This window comes from Peromyscus maniculatus, chromosome 8 (assembly GCF_049852395.1).
Source record: "Peromyscus maniculatus bairdii isolate BWxNUB_F1_BW_parent chromosome 8, HU_Pman_BW_mat_3.1, whole genome shotgun sequence".
Lineage (NCBI taxonomy): Eukaryota > Metazoa > Chordata > Mammalia > Rodentia > Cricetidae > Peromyscus > Peromyscus maniculatus.
This window is the reverse complement of record NC_134859.1, coordinates 77,835,855-77,859,959: the sequence shown is the minus strand read 5'-3', so window position 1 is coordinate 77,859,959 and position 24,105 is coordinate 77,835,855. Positions and strand designations below refer to the sequence as shown.

Below are 24,105 nucleotides of genomic sequence, written 5' to 3'. Positions count from 1 at the left end.
ATTGATGCGAATGTAAATTTATATCTGTCATATTTTATGCATGTTCTACTTCTGTTTAGGATATTCTGTATATTGATATATATTTAAGGTTATTGTCTTATTGCATATTGCATTATATATTTCTACCTCTGTTATAAATATCTTGTGTATTGTCACAATTTTGAAGTAATCATTCTTTACTATACATTTGCTTATATACTGTTTACTTTATTTATATGAAGCCATAGTCCTTAGGTTATTTCAGTAGATAAGACTTATAGATTTATAGTCACCTATGCTTGTCATCTTTATAGTTACGTTAGTTAGGTTATCCAGATTTGCAGATACATAGGTCAGATGGACAGGTAATCTTCAAACACTTCATAGACCTAGAGAATATGGCATTTAAATAACTTAGAATTCTGTTGACATGAAACACAATTGATCCTGGCAGCACCAATTTGATCCCAAGAGAATGTTGGGCTTCTAAGACATTTCCATTTGGAAGTTTGTCTTCTTGGCACAAAATGGCCTACTGGGTAAAGAACTGCCCTTGCCTCGACTGCTGACAGTACAAATGCTGTCCTTTCTGAACAAATGGGACACAAGGAAAGCGACCACTGTACTCTGCCAAGACAGGGTAAGATGGTCTTTCAGAATTCCTGCTTCTGAAAATGGTCTGTCAGATACTCTAGGCCTGTAGCCAATTTGAATGTACCAACAATGCTGAGAAACATTAGGTGACTGTCCAGGCTGCCAGCTGTCTTGGTCTACTCTTGCAAGATTCCCGAAAGTTGCTTGCATCCATCTACCATTTCTCAGGTACCATTATATTCCTTCTCAGGTCTTTGATGGGATTAAAGACTAGCAGTTATAGTTACAAATATATATATATATATATATATATATATATAATCTTAGATAGCACATATTAAGTATTCGATTCAGGTTCTTTAGGATAGGACACCTTTTGGAATGATCTTTGTAACATACCATTTACCTATGCTCCAGACTTCTCTGGATTTTAGTATGTGTTTCTTGCTTGATATTGTTCGCATTGATTGTAATTCCATCTTATTTAGGTCATCATCCCTCATTACTCCTGGACAATATTTGATAACCATTCCTTCGTATATAGTCTTATATTAAGTTAGAACCTTCTTATTTAGACAAAAAGGGGGAGATGTAGTGGGTAGCCATTCCAGCTTTGGTCTGGAAGTTCCAACCCCCATTGAGGCTTTGGTAACTATCATGCCTACAAGGCAGGGCCAAGGGAGGGCCCTGAAGACCCAAGATTGGGATGTGCAGTGCTCTCTTCCTGTTTGGACCTTGGACGCTAGAGGTAGACAGAGGAGAGTTCTCCAGAGAACACCGCTGGACTGCACTGTGTCTTTCCCAGAACCCGCCACCTATCTATCCCTTCATTTGTAAGTTATAACATTAAATAAATCTCCCTCTTAACAACGTGGAGTGACCTTAATAATTTCACCAATAATCTGACATCTTTTTCTGCTACTAGTAAGAATAGAAAGTTTGTTTTCATTCATTTTGTGATTCAGCTGAAGATCTGGAGGCTTTAGGGGATATCTGGAACAGAGAATGCAGAGTTATTATTGAAAACAGAAAGTTTTTTATGAACCTAATAACTAAAGGCAGATCAAGTCCACACAGCATGAAGGTTCAAGTAAGGCCATGAGAAGAGCAGGGCTGCACTAATATTCAAGTCTTAGACATGTGACAAGAAGTCATGACATGGGTCAGAGCAAGTGAGAAACAAATCAAAGCAGCATACACACTCATCTGGACTCTTTCTAGAAAGAACATGTCCATCAGAACTATGGTTTTGATGTTATGCATGAAACTGACTGAAAGTCCAAACCAGGTAAATCTGATCAGGACCCACTTGGATGGGTGATTGTGGATTGTGTTCACTGGAATAATTCATTAACTTGTAAAAGAATCTTAGCCACCAGAAACAAAGTGTTTCCTGCATTTGTCTTAGTGAACCCAGCCTAGTGCCTTGTTCTAAGATGAAACTCACTTTGTGCTGGTTGACTGGAGAAACTTTTAGAGGATTTATAAGTGATCTTTAAGCCCAGTAAGAGATGATGGAAGTGTATGTGTGTGTGTGTGAGAGAGAGAGAGGAGAGAGAGAGAGAGAGAGAGAGAGAGAGAGAGAGAGAGAGAGAGAGAGAGAAAGAGGAGAGAGAGAGAGAGAAAGAACGATCAACACCTTCAGATGAATGTTGGTTTGGTAAGGGTGACACAAGGTTATCTCAAATCTTCAATATGAACCTGGATGAGATCTCCCAATAGCCTCTTGGAAATATTAGGCAACTATTTGTTCACTTAATTGACAAAAGTTTTGAATTCAAAGTGGGTACTAAATAAATTACATTATATTAAATCAGATGTCTATTTTGGCCAAGTTGGAGGGCAAGGCACAGGCAAAATTAGACAGTCATTATATTATAAAAACCCAAGTATGGAATGGAAGATGGTTTGGTTGGTAAAAGTGCTTGTCCTGCAAGCATAAGGACCCAGGTTCAATCCCTAGCACCTACCTGAGAGCAAGTGTGATGGTGTGTGCCTGTGTCTCAGCACTGGAAGATCTCTGGGTCTCACTGGCCAGCGGTAGTCCTGAGTTAGTAAACTTCCAGTTAACAGAGATTCTGTTTCAAAAACCAATGTGGTGAGCAATTGGCCTACACGCACACGCGCACACACACACACACACACACACAAACACGTGGACACATAAAATGTTTTATATTAAAAGATAAATAATCATAAGTGCTTATAGTAGAACATAATCTCAATGAAAGTGGGGACTTTTGCCAATTTTTATTATTATTTTTATCAGTATAGGGAATATTTTTATTGTATTTTTGCAAATAAAAATAATCCATCTGGTCTCAATTTTTTTCTTTTTATTAAAAATAAAATTTTTTCATGTATAATATATGCTGATTATGGTTTCTCCTCCCACTATTCTTCCCAGTTTCTCTGCACCTCCTCTCCTCTCTGGATCTACTCCCTTTCTGTCTCTCATTAGAAAATAAAAAGGCTTCTAAAGAATAATAAAAAATAAAATATAATGTAATAAGATAAAACAAAAACTAGCATATTAGAATAGGACCAAACAGAAGGAAAAGAACCCAAGAAAAGGCACAAGAAACAAGATATAGACTCAGAGACCCACTTATTCACACATTCAGGAATCCCATAAAAACACTAAACTGGAAGCCATAATGTACACACCAAAGACATATGGGATAAAAGGAGAAAAGAATATATATATGTATATATATGTATATATAATATTTTATATGTATATAATATATAGTTTATATATAAAATATGTTATATGCATAATAAAACACAAGATAATTTTTTTAAAAAAGGAAAAGCCCTAACAAGACATTATGAAAGAAAGAACATCCAAAGGTGCTGCTGAGTTCATTTTCTGTTGGACATCAACTGCTGGGCATGCAGCCTATCCTTAAGAGTAGTTTGTTTCCCCAGTGAGACAGTCTTGGAGCAAACTAAATTTTCGTTTGCAAGTGAATATCAATTTGAGATAGCTTCTGGGTTAGGGATGGGGATGTGGGTCGCTTTTCCTTTCAGCTCTAGAAGCACATTTTGTTCAGACCCATGAAGCCCCTGTGTACGCTGCTTCAGTCTCTGTGAGATCATACGTGTGTCAATCCTGCTGATTTAGAGGACCTTGTTTTCTTGGCATCCTTTATCTCCTCTGACTCTTGCACTCTTTCTGTCTCCTTCTCTGAAGGATTCCCTGACCCATGAAGGGAGGGATTTGATGGAGAATCCTATTTAGAGCTGAGCTTTCAAAGGTCTCTCACTCTCTTCACAGTGTCTGACTGTGAGTCTCTGTATTTGTTCCCATCTGCTGCAGAGGGAAGCTTCTCTGATGATGACTGACAAGGCACTGATCTATGAATTTAGCAGAATGCCATTAGGAGTCATTTATGGCAAATTTTATTTTATTTTTTTTAAGAACAATAGTATTAGGTTTAACCTAGGTCTCTGGACTAGCTAGACTCAGGTTCTTGGTTACCTGTGGATATGGGTTCCACATCATGGTGTGGGCCTTAAGTTAAGTTAGATATTGGTTGGTTATTCCCACAAGCTTTTTACCACCATTACACTAGCATATCTTGCAGGCAGGACACCATTGTAGATCAAAGGTTTGTAGCTGGGTTGGTGTTTACATTTCTCCTTGGTAACATGCAGAGTAACTTCCAGTAACAAAGATGCCAGAATGTAGGGAGTGAAGGATCTATGTAGGCACCAGAATGGATAGCAGGTATCAATTTCTCTGTGTTCAATGAGTTGTGTAGTTGTTGTCTTCAACAAAGGGACCTTGCCATCAGTTCATAAAGAGCAACCTGTAGTCTTGGCAATAGTCTGGTGTGTTTGGGGATTCCCATGGGACCCTGTTGGTCAAAATTTCAGTGTAACCCATTCCCAGTACTAGAAGCTTCATTTGATGACAAGAGTTGGCTATTTGGGGCTCTGTCTCTCAGTATTTTGTGAATTCATTTAGATCACCTTCATATATGTTCATATTTTAGGAAGTTTCTACGGCATTAGGTTTCTGTACTACCCTTCAAATGGCCCTTAATTTTAGCTGTCTCTCCCCATATTCCTTCCCTCATGTCCCCTCCCTTCCCACTTCCTATTTGATCCTCCCATTCCATCCTAATACAATAAGGAGTAATAACTGACTTGGGAATTTGTGATTATGTAATCATCAAAGTCCATGACAAGGAGATGAAACAAAGTTACTATTTAATTATCAGGCATAATAAAAGAAAGTAGAAGGATTAGAAACAGCAAGCAGACAACTATCTTTGAGAGTGTTTCTATAAAAGGGAAAAAGCTCCCATAAAGGGATCGAACTCTGTCTAGGGATAACTTTTTCTAAGCTAATTTGCCTAGAAATTGAAGTCATGTAGGGTCTCCATTGGTTTCCACAGTGAAAACCAAGTTTGCAAAGACAGTTAAGATTACACATATCTTCAACCCCTGCTGATATGATGGGGAAAGAGGGAGATAAGTAAGACCCAGTATAAGACCTCAGGAGAGTTCCAGTCAAGCAGTAGAGAGATTTTTACAATGCCAGGGTCAGAGCAAGCATTAGTGCATTTAACCCTTGACATAATCTCAACAGTACTACATATCCTAGATATCTTTATATATAAGACTCTAATTTGTAACACTTAGAACTCACTCTCTGTTTCACAATGTGTGGTCATTTGGAATTTGGGTAAGAAAACTGGCAAGATTTCTGCTGGGCTCATGTGGAAGAAAATACATATAACCACCCAACATCTACATGTTACACGCCTCTCTGGTTCTCATGTAAATGTCATATGAATGAGAACAAGCATTAAGCAGTTCAAATGAATTACTTAAGATGCCTTTTTGTGTTAGTAGGAAAAAATTCTATTCTATTCCCTGGTTAAGTGTAAAACACCAAATGGAACATTCCCTTTTATTGCAGAATTTTGGCTAAGACATAATGATGAAAACAATTAAATAGACCCATAGATTGTTTCTCCTTTTGCAGGGATAACTATAAATGCACCATTATGAGTGACAGAGTAATGATCTAGAATAGAAAATTAGTGAGGCGTGACTGATCCAGAGGGAACAAGTTAGACTAGATTTCATTCTATCTCAAAAGGCAATAACTACTTAATAAATACAGAAAATCTACTGTTTTGATTTTGTTGTTTGAGAATTATTAGATTTTTAAATGAAATACATGTCTCTTTGGTTGTGCAATGAAAACTGAATCCAAACAATGAAAACTGAATCCAAACACAGATTTCCAAGGCATGAGTTGTTAAAAAAGAAAAAAAAAAGATTCTACTGTAGTGTTATATTGTGTACCCTAATAAACTTATTTGGGGATCAGAGGACAGAGCCAGCCACTAGATTATATAGAGAGACAAAACAGTGGTGGTACACACCTTAATCCTATCACTTGGGAGGCAGAGATCGGTCTGGATCTCTGTGATTTCAAGGCCACAGTGGAAACAGAGCCAGGCAAGGGTGGCACACACCTTTAATCCCAGGACTTGAGATCTCATGTCTTTGCTTGCCCACAAAGTAATATGGCAGGACACAGAAAGTTATATAAGATGTTAGGAAACAGGAGCTTGCTCTCTTTGGGCAGAGGATTTCATAAGGGTAAGAACTAGTGTCTTGCTCTCTACCTCTCTGATCTTTCAGAATTAACCCCAATATCTGCCTCCAGGTTTTTTTTTTATTAATAAGACCATTTAGCAATTCGTGTTACAGTCTACAGGCCTAGCAAAACATGAAACACACCATAAGTAAGAATATGTCAAAGTCAAATAAGTGTAAAAAATGACATTGGTATAAGAAACATAGTACGACCCTGCAATGCTTTGCTCTCATATGATTGTAAAAAAATTTAAGAAGTATTTATTTCTTGCCAGAAACATTATTGAGGGAATGTTGCTTGGTCAGTAGAATGCTTGCTTAGCATGCATGAAGCTCTGGGTTTAATTTCCAGTACTTTATAAACCAATGTAGTAGCACATGTTTGCAATTCCAGCAAGGGAAGTGGAGGCAGGAGGATCAGAAGTTCAAGGCCATTCATTGTGTCACATAGCAAGCTCCAGAACAGCCTGGGATATATGTGATCCTGCCTTAAAAATAATTTGTTTAAGAAGTTTATTTAAGCTGGGCAGCAGTGGCACACACCTTTAATCCCAGCACTAGGGAGGCAGAGCCAGGTGGATCTCTGTGAGTTCGAGGCCATTCTGGTCTACAGAGCAAGACCCAGGACAGACACCAAAACTACACAGAGAAACCCTGTCTCGAAAAACCAAAACAAAAAAAAAGAAAGTGAGAGAGAGAGAGAGAGAGAGATACATTAATTTAAAAGATTTTCAAAGTTAATCAATACTTTATCCAATGAGTAGACACAGACTCCATTCCCACCCCCATTGTCTTCAGTATCTAGTCAACCTTCAACTAGAAAAACAAATGGAACTGGTAGAACATGAAGTCTTATTCTTTTTCCTTAGACTCCTAGCTATCATTCCAAAGTCAGGAGAACTTTAAGATTATGTTGGTATCAGAAAAAAAGTGTGATTAATGTTGAACTAATGCTGTTTGGACATTATAAAGCCATAAACCCTCTCCATGGTGCCAGTATCATATGCTTGGCATAAGACAGCACCTATCAAGATATGAAACAAAACAGTCAGCCAAATTAAAAAGAAAAATACCCCTACCACCTGGAACCCTCCTTTCATCTTGGATTGAAAGAAAGAAAGTGGAAAAGATAAGAAATTTTCAGAGGAGATGCAAAATTAACAGAATGGCTTGAGCTACTCTTCCTGCACAACACTGCCTCCTTTATAAAGAAAAACTCACTGCCTTCATCTGAAGGGCAGACTCAAGGCTCTGAGAATTCAGGAAATGGATCACAAGTCATGTTCTGTGACTCTAATAGAAATCTAGAATGGCAGTGGTGAAGCTGCGGATGCTGGAGCGATGGCGGTGGCAGCAGCATCTCTGGGCTCGCTGAGGAGCTGGCATGTTGCTCTCTGTGCAGTGTTCAGAATTGGCAAATCTATATGACAAGAAGTGGGTTAGTTGTTGCTGAATGCTATATGCTGAGGAGTAAGAGTTAAGGGTGGATCCTGCCCTGAAATTCCCTTCTGGACAAGAGCACCCATCCTGCCCCGGACTTCCCATCTGGACAAGAGAGGTCCCACCTGGACAAGAGAGGGAGACTGAATCTGTCAGCTCTGTCTGGACCAAGTGCGCCGATAAGACCAAGAACCACAAGGAGATGGGCAGACATCAAGGCAGAAGTACACACAACAAAATGAAGAGCAATACAGCATCACCAGAATCTAGCCTGCCTCCAACATCTAGACCTGAACATCAAAAACTGGAAGAAGCAGAAGAAAAGCCTTATGAATAATATCATGAAGAAGGTAGAGGCTTATATAGAGGAAAGGACAAATAAAGTAGAAGAAAACAATAAAGCCCTGGAAGAAAACAATAAAGCCCTGAAAGAAAATCATGAAAAAGCAATGAAAGAGATGAAGGAAACAGTCCAAGACCTGAAAAGGGAAATAGAAAAAAAAATGAAGAAGACACAAACAGAGGGAATGCTGGAAATAGAAAATCTGAGTAAATGAAAGGGAACTTCAGATGCAAGTATAACCAACAGAATGCAAGAGATGGAAGAGAGGATTTCTGGCGTTGAAGATACAGTAGAAGAAATAGATTCATCAGTCAAAGAAAACATGAAAGCCAGATATTAATACAATGGTGACAGAATGCTCAGGTATTCCAAGCAGATTCTGATAGCTCTGGAAATTGATTTTAAATTATAAAATCATTAATAAATAGCACCACACATCTAACCTCATTGAACATCTTCTAAATAATCTAGAAAAATGGGAAGTGTGTGGCAACTTTTATACAGTATTTTGAAGGGTTACTACACTATCACTAACTTGCATAACAGACTCAACTATACTACAATCCTTCCATACACAGTTGGCTTATTTCTCTTCATATTGTTAAAACTCTTATGTTCAAACAAGGGATTAGTTCAGTTTTGTGAAACTCTTAGCTTCTAGCAATAGAAGACATATTTGTAATATTCCGTTAACTCTGATGATTATGATTGTCTGTCCAACGTTGGATCAGATAATGATTCATTATTAAGCTTATGGCATCCACTGCTAGACTGTAGCAACCCACAGAGATAATTTTCTTCCCAGCTATAATCCAATATCTGTAAGATGGTGTTATCAGCCAATAAAATGTAGACAGAAGTAATCTATGCTACATTTATGCCTGAATATCAAAACCTTGTGTTTCTTAATTGTCTCACATGTCACAACCACCACATAGCTGGGCTCTTGAATAACAATGTGGAACAGTCTATCCACCCATGTCATTGATAATTTTATGAAGTGAAACTTCTAAATTGAAAAACCACTGTGATCAGGGGGCTTATCACTTAAAGCAGACACTGCTACCATTATTAACACACTCAAATCCTTAATTATAAACACTTGATGCAATTGGCCTTTGAAATTAACCACAACAACATTATGAAGTGGGTAATGTACTTATCTGTCCACATTTCAACAGTGGAAAAGAATTGATGCCTAGAGAGGTGATAGCATTTGTTTAAAGTCAGAAAAATGTTAAGAAAGATAGTCACATTATTGTTGAAATAAATAGTGAAGAATGCAGGTGATATAAGACCTAAATTTTAGGATTATTCAACATGAAATAAATAATATAAATGTATAAATATTTAAATATGCAAAGAATGAATGGCTAAATGTAAAAAGCCTACATGTCCATCAATATGTGAGATTTTTAATAATATTAAGCAAGAAAATAGGGGACAATTTCTAGAGGAAGCAGTTTGATGCCTGTGCTTAAACTGAAAACAATTTCATTTCATGAGTACATATTGCTTAAGCCCAAGTCCAAGGAGCACCAAACAAAGGCAACTTGGACAGATTTTTGAGTATTGACTCTGCCAGGCATTGTCCTCAGAGCTAAAGTTATATAACAACAAATAAGCCAATGTGTTGTTTAACTGGGTGTAGTTTCTAAAGGGTATTTTGTTTTGTTGTAGTTTTTTTTTTTAACTATGTGTTCCCTATAGTCTAATATGTGCCTCCAAAATCCATATGGTATTAAGGTAAGAGTATTAAAATGTAGGTCCTTGGTGACAGGTGCTGGATACCTGCCTTTGAATTGTTGCTCAAAGAGGTCCCAGAGATGTCCATAAAACAATTCAGGCCATCGGTTGACCATGAGAGTAAGATCCTATTGTTGAAGACACCACACACTTTGGTCACAGGACTTGGAGAAATAAGCTTACATCCAATTGGGGCGTGGTGATCCCGCAACTGTTTAGGTTAAGTGCAGAAATGATAACATCAGAGGAACAAATGCAATGGTGTCACATTAAGGAAATAAAAACTCAGAACTTCCTCTTGGACTAGCAGGACCAAGAGTGAACTCATGTTTGAATTTTACACTTCTCTCACTGTGCCTCCTGTCTGTCTATAGTTGGTGGTTGTTGGCCTATCTGCCATCTGTCTGCTGTATACTTACTGTGACTGTGTTCCTATTGCTGTCTGGGTGTAAATGCCTTCTTGATGTCTGACTATCCCAAACAAAGGGCTATTTATTGAATAGCACAGAAAATATTACATAGGGGAGAAATGAGGGATTCGTTACAGAAGTCTTTAACAAAGTTTTACAGGATTAAGTTACTTTGCTGACCCCAAGTGATTTGGAGTAGTAAGTATAGTAGTCCAAACATAAGCTATCAAGTTATATCTGAGTGTTGTTTCCCAGATTTATGGTTGATATTTGTCATATAATGCTGCTTTCAACCTGTTGGCTGCTTTTATCAAATGGTTACCATAACACACATACACATACACATTACTCTGAATCAGGACATGTAACAGTGTATCATTTAAGATTAAAGTGGTGCATTAGCTTTAGTTGTAAAAGCTGATTACATGAGAAAGCTCAGGCAAGCAAGGTTGGTTTCTAAAGGCATGTTAAATAAGCAGGCTAAGTACACAATAGCGTGTCAGGCTAAGTCTTCAATAATCTCAGTGTGTATTATTAATTTGACTGTGAGGACCAGCAAAATCTCTGAATGTAAGGGTGATTTTTACAAACTTGTATCACTACAATCAACAATCTTATTCATCTGTTAATTGTACAAAAACTAGCAACCTGACAAGATAGGCCCACTGGTACAGTAGTGGTACAAATGTTCTATGAATAACCAATCACATTCTTATTGTATCTAGGGCCCACTCCAGGAGATGAAACCCATAACCATCATCATTTTCTGGGTCAAGAGCCTGTGTTCAGACAAATCACAGACCGTAGGGGAGAACCTACGACTATTATGCTTCTAAATGCACTTAGTATGAAACTGTTCTCTAAATATTTGTCATCACACCCACAGATTAGAACACCTCTGAACACTCACCAGTTCATGGCAGACAACAAGCCTGCAGAGAAATTTCTGTTTGTAATGAATGACATTTAGCAGAGAGACCAAGAGATGATGGCTCATTTCTATGTTACCTTTACACAAGCTAGGATCATCTGGGACTAAAAAACTCTTAATTGAGAAAATGTCTCCATAGGGTTGACTTGAGGATAGGCCTGTGGTACATTTTCTTGATTGACATATGATGTGTCAGAGTCCTATTAATTATGGGTGGAGCCACCCAAGGGCTGGTGGTCCTAGGAACTATTAGAAGACTGGCAGAGCAAGCCACAAGGAACAAGCCAGTAAGAAGTATTACTCCACATCCTCGGCATCAGTTTCTGCCTCCAGGTTCCTGTCTTGAGTTCCTGCCTTGACTTCATTGGGCAATGCACTTACAAGCTGTTAGGTGAAATAAAAATCTTTCCTTCCCAAGTTGCTTGGGTTATATAGTTTTATCACAACCATAAAAAAACCCTAACTATGACAACACTATCAAGAATAAGAGACTGCGAGATTTTCAGCCTTAAATGGGACATCTATAACCCCCATCCCCAAAGCTCAGGGATCATCTCCAAAGAGGGGTGCAAAGATTTGAAGAGCCAGAGGTTACAGGGAACTGCTGTAACAAAAAAAAAAAAAAAAAAAAAAAAAAAAAAAAAGTGTTTTCAAGACATGACAGTCCTGTGATACACATGAACTCAGAGTAGCTATAGATACATTAATAAGATCAACCCAGGCAAAATACCAAGACAGATAGGAGAGGGGTTCATGAAGTCCCATCCCTACACAAGGAACTGCTGGAAGTTTATGATTTCTGGGCAAAGAAACATTGTTTATCTTCATGGATGCAGCCCCAGGTAAGCTTCCCATGATTTATGGGTGCTCTTACACCTACGTACACAACACCAGTACCAACTAGACTCCATGGTATAAATAAAAGCAAAACCAAGAAAGGTGATGTAGTGGGGAAGATCTGGGAGGAGCTAGAGGGAAGGGACTAGAGGGTAGATTTAATCAAAATGCATTGTATACAAGTATTAAATTCAGAAAAAATAACTAAAAAGTACTTTCTTTTTTTAAGATGTAGGATCTTCAAGAAGTGTTCGGGAATGTACTGTGTGGTCACTTCCTTCAGGTTGGCTGGTGTTATTGCCATCTTGAGTTAGGAGACTCTTGTGATTACATCTACTAACATCCCTGCCTGGAGGGAGGAGGAGGCTCAAGGACACCCAGAGCTCAGTTGCCTCCAGGAGATCTTTATCAGACCCCTTCTTCCCAGAGAAACCTGAGGTAAACAAGAAGATAGCTTGGAATCTTTGATACTATAAGCTGTCTCTAAGTTATGCCGGGATTCTGGTAATATTGCCAAAAGGTTTGTTCAAGGGACTTGGAGTCACTCATGCTCTGGTAAATTCATTGGCTCACCATACTACACTTGGATGGATTCTTTGTTCAATCTGTTGGTGCTCTTCTCAACTGGAGTAAAGAGACAGCTCTTTATATCTACCCAGGAAAAGTCCCATGGCAACATCAAAGCTCCTCCCTGGTGAGTGAAGACAAAGGCCCAGCAAGGGAGGCTGTAGGCCATATTATTCACATAACCTTCTGCCTCCAGCCATGTGAGGAGCCCGCACCAAACAACTAAACCCATTAGCACCTTGATCTTTTGCTTCCTAGTCTCCAGAAATGTAAAGAAATAAATTCATTTTTTTTTCTAATATAAATTGCCCAGTGTCAGGTATTTGTGAAAGCATCAGGGCAGTCTTTGATATTCAATAGGAAAACAGAATCCCTCAAGTCTACAAATAAAAGTGGAAACATTCTGTGGTGGTTTGAATAGGAATGGCCCCCCAAGGCTCATATATTTGAATGCTTGGTCATCAGAGAGTGACACTACTTGAGAAGGATTAAGAGGTGTGGCTTTGTTAGGATAGGTATGACCTTGTTGGAGGAAGGGTGTCACTGGCATGGGCTTTGGGGTTTCATTTTCCTGATGTCTGTGGATCCAGATATTGAAATCTTAGCTACTTCTCCAGCACCATGTCTGCCTGTGTGCCACCATGATGAAAATGGAGCAACCCTCTGAAACTGTAAGCAAGCACCAATTAAATATTTTCCTTTATAAGAGCTGCCATGGCCATGGTTTCTCTTCTTAGCAATAGAACACTGTCTAAGATACATCTAGATCCAAGAATAGAATCAGAGACCTTATCTCAACATAATCTGAGCATTCAGAAAGGACCAAGAGTAAACAATAGAAGTTCTCTCTCTTTAATACAAAAATATTAAAAATAAAGCCAGTGACATGGAACAAAGAGTGAGTTGGTGGAAAGTAGCCTGAGAAGAACTTTTATAAAGATGCTCAAACAGAACCAAGAAAGAGACACCATCCATTTCTACACTCTACTGATACTATTTTAACCAACCCAGGTAAGAATGGAATGAGTCACTCCAGAACCAAGCTTTATCTTATTCTTATGTTGTTTTCTAGATTGTTGCACTTGAATAACCCACTTATATATTCTAATCTACTCAATGTTTTTTAGTTATTATTTTATTTAAGCTTAAAACACCAAAACATTTTTAAATTAAAATTTTCTTACCAAAATAAACAGAAACAATAAATGACAGGTAGATCTCACAAGATGAGAATATCTTGATAAAACTAAGCAAACCAAATAAGCAGCAGACTTTGTAGAATATTTGCAAGCCATGGTTGTACTTTTCTGTGTTACCAAAGAAGTTATACAAAATTTAAAAGAGCAATTCACCAGGAAAATCTGCCCTGATGATAGAAAACATAGATCAAATTGAAATCTAACCATTTGTGAGGTTCATATTACAGAACCAGATGCTTGGAATTTGAATTTCAAGTTTTTCTATAAAAGAAATTATGAACAGAGAGTTCAGTGGCTCATTCAGAAGATGTTTGGTGATGGTTAATTGCACATGAAGCTCTTGATTCCTAAGATTTTGTCTTCAGCGTCTCCTAGGACCACAAGATCCTCAGCCAACTAGAACTAAGAACATCCTCATTTTGAAAAACACCCCTCTGACTTTATTAGACTCAGGGAAACAACTCAGAAATGTAAGGATGCTCTCGCTGTCCCTGATACATGCATCAATAGATATGACAGCCTAGCAAATGTGAGGAGATTAAAGAATGCACCTTCATTGTTTAACAAGAGCTCAATGCTAATTTGTAAAGCATTTTAAGATGAAGAGAATGTAAGACATAACTGAAGAAAGTGGGATGTCACCACATATACAAATAAACAAAAGGAGTTATATCATTGTCCTGATGTCTCAGCTCAGGACCTGGTATAGCCTAATGTCATTCTTTCATGAGCTCTCCTTTTCAATCTTTGATGTAAATAAGCACAGCCTGCATGGGAATCAAACTGAGACTAGGTATACAACCTAGAATGAGGTCATTCTTAAAGAGTTCTGTATCATAGCAATGTCAGTAAGAACAGACATGACTCTAATAAATAAGGGAAAGATTTTCAAATGAAGTGGAATGTGAATAAGAAAAATAACTGATCAGTGAAGCCCACATTCATATTAATAGCAGTTTTATAAGGAATATTGTATATTTTGTGTATATTTTATATCCAAAGAAGGCTGCTGAATTTTTAATTATTACAAATATGTAAAAAAATTCAAACACTATTGGTATCTAGACCATTTCATGGGCTTAAGATGATTCATTACATTTGAATCTGCAGTGCAGATGTAATTATTGATGACCTATAACTATAGATAGTCAAATTTCTTGGATTTAGGAGCATAACTGCCCCTTCTTATTTATAAACTCTCTCATATCTGTTCTGTTTACCTTAAAAATATTTTCAAAATCCTATTTTTACATTACATTATACTATTTTAGCATGCAACTTGCTTTAGAGTAGAGATGTCCCACAAATATATTCTATTTCCTTGTTTTAAAATTGATACCACAGAGTTATATCTTTGTCTTTCATATTCTCAAAAGAAAATACCAAATCTTACCTATGTCTTTGTGAAAACAATAGATGTATATAACAGTTTGGTGAGTTACTGATACTAGTCAAATAACCATGGCAGAACTCTTCAGCCCTCCTGTAACAAGGCCAGGTAATGATGCTACATGTGATGTTTCTGTTCTCTGGTGCACTCTAATCTTCCCCTAAAAGTAAAACTCTCTCCCCAATGTAGCTCTTCAGTATTTGAGTCTCACCTCAGCCCAACTCCAGGATGCAAAGGGCAGTAATCTCTCTCTCTCCCTCTCTCTCTCTCTCTCTCTCTCTCTCTCTCTCTCTCTCTCTCTCTCTCTCTCTCTCCCTCTCTCTCTCTCTCTCTCTCTCTCTCTCTCTCTCTCTCTCTCTCTCTCGCCATGTAAACTACTGGAATATCAAAACTAGGTCACTAAATAAGTTAGTGATATTAATAATGAGTTAATAGTATTTTGTATATAAAATCCAAGATCACACCAAACTTAGGGATGTGGAGGACAGAAATGCAAAAACACAAATATGAGCATTTTTCATCTTATACACAGGAAGCAAATAATTCCAATTTTATTTTGTTAAGGAAAAAAATGCAGTGTCATTTTTTTTTTTAATTTCCAGGTAGACAGTAATAGTGTAAGTACATAAAGGAAATAACTTCCACATCGCTGGAGAGAATAAAATAAAATTTTGACCTATAGAAAGAATATGTAACACAAGATAAAAATCAAACAATATGATGGTAGATAACTTATGATAGTAAATAAATATATTAAGGTCATATATTAAAAGAGCAACACTATCATGGTCACTAAATCCAACCTTTTCCACAGTTTGTGTTCAGTAATCTTTCATTGACTATGTGAGTGAATGCACAGGTGATGATTTCTTTCCATCAGGGATAATTAAAATTAAATAACATCATTAAGTTTAAAGGTATATCAAGCAAAGGAAAAGAAAAACAGAAAATCTGAGTGCCATCATCAGTATCAGACCAGGTAGAATTATATGGTGATAAACAATACAGAAGGATAAGGTAATGTGCCTGCTGTGCCAGGAAAACATGACATGGAAACAAATGAAGCAAAACTTTTCCAGACAGCAAGCAAGCAAGAGCAAAACACAGCCCATCTTATTGGATTCCACCAAAGTGATATGTGTACAACTGTCAATGACACTGTTAATGGTTCTTGGGAAAGACCATCATGATTGGCAATCTTCTGGGTATAATGACAGGGAACGAGAGGCAGACAGACAGACATAGTTGAGATAGAGACAGATTCAGAGAAGATGGGAAGACAAAAAACAGAATGTTAATTACTAAATCAGGATAAAAGAGTAAACACTACATAATTCCCAGAAAGAAAAAGGTTATGGTAGAAAAAAATATGAACTGGTGTATGCTGATATATTAGATGACTGATTTGAAGGATGAAACAAACCCACAAAACTGCTTAAGAAGTTAAACAGAAAACCTAAGGAAGACTGATAACAGACACTGAATCAGTATTTTAAATTTTCCAAAAAGAAAATATTTGTCAAAAAATTAATAAGGGCTTTTTATTCAAACATATAAAGAACTTTAATAATAAGAAACAACCAGACTTAAAAAATGTCCAAAGACCTTCTGGAGATACTTCACCAAATAAGATATACAGAAGGCAAATACTCATTTTTTTTGTCACATCAAGGAACACACATTGAAACACCATGAGATACCACTACACACCTATTAGAATAGCTGGCCCTAAAAGCTGCCATGAACTGCTAGGGAGGAAGTGGAGTCGTGGCTGGAAAGTCAATATGATACAACCACTTCAGAAGTTAGCTGGTCCTTACAAAACAAAGAAAACTCTTCCCACACTGTCCAGAAACCACACTATGTGCTGTTTACAAAGTTAATTGGAAAACTCACGATCACATAAAAACCTGTGCATGCACTTATGTTTATAGCAACTTTATTCATAATTGCAGAAATTTGGAAGTAATGAAGATAGCCTTCAGTAGGTAAACACAAACTGTAGGCCAGTGGTTCTTAACCTGTGAGTCACAATCACTTTGGCAAACATGGATCTCCCAAAATATTTACATTATGATTCATAACAGTAGCAAAATTACAGTTATACAGTAGCAACGAAAATAATTTTATGGTTTGGGGTCACCACAACATGAGGAACTGTATTAAAGGGTCACAGCATTAGGAAGGCTGAGCACTACTGCTGTAGGCCATCCAAGCAGCTGGATATTGAAAGGAAATGAGCTAGCATGACATGAAAAACATGGAGAAAATGGAATATTGCCTAAAGCATATAAGCAAGAAAGCAAATCTTACATAGAGTTATGATGATGATAACCAGGAAAAGAAGTGCTTGTAAGTAAAACAGTTAAACCTTATATTCCTTTGGGTTTTAGAAAGGAACAAGGCTAAGTTATGTGGTACATTTTGATTTGTTTCTATGTCTACGTGAAATTTGACTGTTTGGCTTTCTTTAGAAAAAGGTCTCATCACATGGCTCCAGCTGGTCTTGAACTTGTTGCTTCAGCTCCTAAAGTGCTAATATTATAGGCACTTGTTACCAGATTCATCTTTCTTGGAAAAATGTATATGATGAACATTAATGACATTAGAAAATAATAGCTAAGACAGTATGTTGCAGTGAAAATTACAGTTTCTAATATAGTATTCTACTATGACATATATGTTATATATATATTTAAGTTCTGCCTTTTGAGTATATATATATATATGGTATACATTTGTGTGTACATATACTATAATATACACTATATTATATATGTTGTATTATGTATGTATATATATTATATATACTCAGACAGAACTTAAATATATATATAGCATATATATTGTGTATATATACCATATATATCTATACACATTTGGGCTGAACTTAAATATATAACCAAATATTTACAGAGATTTATTTCTAGATTTCTGGGTTAGAAGTGTTATCTACTTCGGCTTTTATATGCTTTTCTCTTTTCCTTCCAACTTTGGCAAAGAATTTGTATTCAAAGCATCTTATGTCATTGATTTCAATATTTACGAATCAGAAGCACCAGCAGATAGTATTTATTGTGCATCTGCTGTGAGGTGATATCTGAGAATGTCTTAAGGAGATTTGCTTATAGAAATGTGAAAAGTAAAAGTAACCCAGGTCCCTTCAGCCTGCTTTCAGAAGCTACCAGATCTGTAGAGATAGCTGGCCTTACCATGGCACATGGCAGAGAGATTTCAAGCATCAGGAAATGATGGTTTAATTCTTGTAAAATACAAAAATCTTTTGGTAATCCCATATACAAGTGAACTCTCTTGTATCATTTCTGTTTGCAAATTCTTCCTTCACCTGGGAGACCATATGCACAAATAATAAAAGCATGTATTAGTTCACAAAAACATGTTTGCTCTGATCAGGAGAGCTAAGCATGCTTGACACTTCATCCCATTTCTAGTAAAGAACAGAAAATCCCATCGCTCTGTGCTCCAAATCAGAGAACTAAAGACACAGGTTTCATGTATGTGCATTGTGTGTGTGTGTGTGTATGTACCCATGAGTTGTTACTGTCAATCATTTAGTTTAAAAGGAGGAGTGATTATGTTCACAAAGTTTGATCCTAGCCAACTATCTTTTTTGTTGTTGAACACGTTTAGTGGCTGAGGGAATGATATTTCAGCTGCTGGAACTATATGACATCATGGATTTTATCCCAACAAAACTCTTGGAAGCTGACACATCTTCAACTACTTAGCATCCCATTGAGTAAAGAGACTACAAAAGGTAAGATTTTTAAAAATCATCTTGTCTGTCTTGGTGATCTGCAACTATACAACTGCCCTTACACAATTCCCCCTGAGCAACAAATGTCCCGAAACACTACTATGATCTTGTTTTATGGTTTAACACTGCCTTTCTTTCATTTTATGAGAATTTTGACCTACAGTCTGAGTAAATTGCTCCGAATGCTACAAGAAGGTGAATGCAGAAATGAAATCTCTATAGCTTGATGTCTTTCACCACTACCTTTTTTAATGTAGGAAAAGAAGGTGTGGCATGTTCTTGACATTTTTTTGCACAAACTATAATTTTATGGACATGCCATTTATATGGCTTTTACTATGTTTTCTTTATCTTGTTAAGTTACTTTAGATAAAATGCTAGTAGAACATTTTAGTAGAACATTTGACGTCTTCACTCATAAACTCTGCATTAAGGACTATGTTTGGTTTTGAAGACATGGTTTTCCATTAAAGAGCTGCCAATGAAAAGAGGTCCAAGCAATAGAACACAATGACAGCTGTTAATGCAGCAGTAAACGATTTATACATTATTGAATATTAGACCCATATTTCAGGTTTCAAATGAAATGTTACGAATTCCATGCACCCTTGTCTAATATTTCAATTGACTCTTACCATTAGCCTACAAAGAAATATTATATGGATTATGATTTCTGTGATTTTATAATTTTATTTGTATTTATAGTTAATATATCATGTTCAGAGACCACACTGATTAAACAATGTGGTAAGATTGCCAATACAGAGAAGATAGTACAAAATTGAAATGGGTTTGAAATACTAAAACAAGGAAAGATAAATCTATGTACAACTAGTGATCTCTCTCTCTCCTCTCTCTTCTCTTCTCTCTCTCTCTCTGTCTGTCTCTCTCTCCTGTATTCGCAATTGCATGAACACACACATAAATTCAGATGTACACAAGATAATAACTACTTTTTCTGTTATTAAAGACAAAGGCACAAACTAGCACAGTTGGATCTGTTACTGTGGCAACCACAATCTCATGTGCATTGTTAGAACTCAACAAACAATAGAAAAATCCTTGAAATTTCTTCTTCATCTTCTTCATTGAAATCATTTCCTGAGCTATGATGAATCATGAAATGAACCACTTGATTAGTATCTAGTTATACAGTATAGAGAATGCTATTTGGTTTTATTTTGTCCTTCAAAGTTATGATTTAAGTAGAAACCAACAGGGGGAGAATAATGAGCCAATGCATAAAATAAGAAACAGGATTTAAAAAGGAAGAAACAAACAATGGCACATAGTTTAAGATGAACATATCAAAGATAGATTTGGAAAGATCCATATATAATTGCACAAATACAAATATAGATAAGTAGATAGATAGATAGATAGATAGATAGATAGATAGATAGATAGATAGATAGATAGATAGAAGATAGATAGATAGAAAAGCAGATAGATGATAGATATTCTTCAGTTGATTTATCAAAAATAGTATTTGGAAATTGGTTATGAAGTGCATACTAAGAATGCTCATTTTCCCACCTGGCATTTAAAAATAATATTTATAAAAAGTATCTTCATACTTAGTATTAGAAATACTATTTAGAAAATTATATTAATATTTCATAAAACAAAAACATATAAACAAGCCATATAGGTCCACAGTCCAGAATTTTGTAGCTAAAAAAGGTTGGCATCAAGAGTATTCTGGTTTGGTCTTTGTCAAAGTTCATTGCATGCAATGTCATAGGATAGGGTGTTGGCTCAATATGAACTCTTTTATTTCAGTAAATAAGTGTTTGATCTAGTCAATACAATCCACTTATGGGTAATCTACATCACTACCACCTATCATTATCTAAAGCTTACATTTCAGCTTTATTGATTTTTTTTAATTAATTTTAAGTTAACTGACAAAAAGCATTGAGTTTCTTCCTGACATCTTCACACACATCATCATACTTTGTTATAAAGCTTACTTCTTAAGCTTGGGTTTTTAAAAATGGCCCAATCTACATTATTCAATAATTTTTATTTTATTTCTATACTGAAGGTCAAGACTACTAATTAAAAATAGTTTGGATGAAAATATGTTAGTTACATAAAAGTATAGCTGATGCATACTTGGAGCAAGCATAAGCCAAAATTTAAAAGAACACAGATCGGGAAACACTGATCATGTCCAAAGTAGTCCTTTGCAGATACACAGAGCATGGTTAGGAAAGTCACATTGTTCTAGAGGCCAGTGCAGCCTCATACTATTTAGCTTCTGTGGTGGAGTTGCAGCTACCTTTCATATTTTGTTTCTTTGTCCCTATGTCAGTGTCTGTGACCTCATCCCCAAGGGTGTACCCTGTCTTTTGTTCCATCTTTCTTCTGTTCCTTCTGCTCTATTCTTCCCAGAAACACCCCAGCTACAACTAGGTAACAGTGGGGCCAAGTCTGAAGAATGAAACCACAACATGTGAGCAACAAAGATTAATATAAAAATTAAGGAGTGAAATGCCGACACCTACTAAAAGGAGCAAGGATTCTAACCAAGGCTCAGTAAAAACAGCATAGCAGATGCAGAGAGCAGCTGACGCTTCTAGGGCTGAGGAAGAACAAAGAAGGGATTTAGAAGAGCCTTTTCCCAGGCTGAGATGAAGACCTCAAGGGAAAGATGTATTTGGTATAGAATGCACAGTCCAGCTTTCTGGAGAGCATCCAGACTTCACGCATACTGGAGCAGCCTGCTCCCGAATCAAAGGAAAGTTTGTTGGAGGGGAAGGCTGTAGCTGAGCCATGAGGATTCAGAGGTAGGTTTGTCCAATAACACACACACACACACACACGCACGCACGCACGCACGCACGCACGCACGCACGCACGCACGCACACGCACACGCACACGCACATGCCCAGACACACAAATACATTCATACCTGTATGTCAATGTGCTGGCTGCCTAGATGGATATAAGAAGTTTCCTTCACTCTGTTCTGTCTTTGAAGAATTAATCCAGGACTTTGAATATATCGAAGACAATCATTCTGACCTCTGTGAGTAGTTGTTTCTACACTCTGGTCCACTACTGCAAACCCAATTACGTGGTAATCTCAAACTAAAAAACAAAACAAAACAAAAAAAAAAAAAAACCAGTAAATTCATAACAGGTGCTGGCAATTTCACTAGAGTACAAATCTAAAACCAAACAAAAAAAGATAACATTTCTCTACAAGAAAAGCCTTCTTAGGCAACAAAAGTGTAACCTAGGGTTTTTGAGTCTGGAGAGGAAAACATAGATTCTTCAAAATGAGCGGGGAGGGGTTGAGAATTTATGTATAAAACCTTTTATTTGAAATACGCATTCCTTGTAAAAGATTTTAAGGAAAGCAGGAAATCTAGAAGTTATTTTGTTTGTTTGTTTATTTTTCAAGACAGGGTTTCTCTGTGTAGTTTTGGAGCCTGTCCTGGATCTCGCTCTGTAGACCAGGCTGGCCTCGAACTCACAGCAATCAGCCTGGCTCTGCCTCCTGAGTGCTGAGATTAAAAGCATGCTCCACCTCCCCCCCTCCCCCCGCAGCCTAGAAGTTATTTTTAATGATTTAAATCTGTAATAGATAAACAAAATCCCATTTTTATAGCAAAATCAAAAGGTAAAGGATGGAATTGAAAAGACACAGCCTGTTTGAAATTGTATGGATGACAAAAATAACTACCATGTGTTTGAAAAAAAAGAAAGAAAGAAAAATGGCTTTTTCAGGGTAATTAAAGAGAACAAACTATAGAAAGCAGGTGTAGTGAGTGAGGAAACCATAAGAAAGTGAAATATGCAAGAAGCAGCGAGGATAGAAGACAAGACGCCAAGGAAACAAGGCCTTCTGGACACAACAGGGTTGATGTACATATGGACTCACAGAGACTGTGGCAACATGCACAGGACATGCACAGCTCCTAGTCAGATGAGATCCCAGTGCTGAAAGAGGAAGTAGACATGAGCCCCCATCCCTCACCCAGAACCTGTCTCCAATTGACAATCTCTTTCAAAGGAAAAATTGGTTTGCTCTAATGGAGTCTCACTTCGTATACAAACCACACATTAAGGGCAGGCCCCATGCCCATCAGTAGATGGTCAACACAAAACAAGCTCAACAGTATTTTTGGAGGGATGTTTTTTGTACCATAATACCTTGTCTGGGCAGTTTTTGTTTGTTTGGTTTTTTTTACCTTATAGGTTTTTTGCTTACATATCATGGTTTTTGATTTTGTGTGTTGATGGGATTTCTGTAAGTGTGTGTGTGTGTGTGTGTGTGTGTGTCTGCTCTATATCTGTTTCTTGTGATTTTTCTTTGATTCTTTTTGTTTGTTTGATTTTAGTTGCCTATTTGTTTTTTAATGAAAGAAAGGATGTGGAATTGGAAGAGTGAGAGAGAATCTGGGAGAAGTTGGAAAAAGGAAACTGTGGTCAAAATGTATTTTATGAAAAAAAATGTTTTTAATAAAAAGGTGAAGTACAAAAGGAAAGGCCAATAGACACATTAAAACATTCCAAAAAGTTGATAAAATAAATATGAAGTTTTAAGTTATAAATCTTCCTTCTGCTATAAAATTAGAACCTCCTATAAGAGTATGGAAGTAGCAAAATATGCTTGCTTGGAATCAAGGAGAACAACATTTTTCAACAGTTCTCAAATAGCCTGGAACCACTAATCAAAATATATAATGCAAATAATTTTGTCCAGCCAGTCCTACCTCTGAGGAGCTAGGGATTTGTAACATACAAATACATATAAATGTTTATATGTTAATATCTCTATATACCCTATATTAAATGAATACCAATGATCATGAAAGTCATATTTTATTAGCAAAAAAACTTGAGTTATGTACATACCTATCAATATGAGAATGATAGTCTAAATTTTGATGATTCTCAATATGGAATATAAATGTAATCATGTTTTCAAATGAACTATGTTTTTATTTTCAAAAATCTTGTGCTTTATTTATTTATTTATTTATTTATTGAGTGTGAGGATGTAGGTGAAGGTCAGAGGGATACTCCTTCTGCAGTGTGGGTTGTGAGGGTCAAACTCAGGTCATCAGGTTTGGCAGCAGGTATTTTTACCCACTGAACCACCTCGCCAGCTCCTAAATGAGCCGTATTTTAAAATGTTACTTTGAAAGTGTATCCACAAAATATGCTAAAGTGAAAAAAGTTTCAGAATAACACAAATTCTGACTCTGTTTTTATAATCCAATTACATATTTGTAGAATTGGTATAATCGTGCT

At 36.7% G+C, this 24,105-nt stretch overlaps 1 long non-coding RNA gene across 1 annotated transcript; it reads left to right on the top strand.

Moving 5' to 3' along the window:
* Positions 1 to 12,135: 12,135 nt before the first annotated feature.
* On the top strand, positions 12,136 to 19,908 carry LOC143274490 (uncharacterized). The gene is made up of 3 exons (XR_013053112.1): positions 12,136 to 12,340; positions 18,710 to 18,836; positions 19,768 to 19,908. It is a non-coding gene; the product is annotated as an uncharacterized LOC143274490 (long non-coding RNA).
* The last annotated feature ends 4,197 nt before the right edge of the window (positions 19,909 to 24,105 follow it).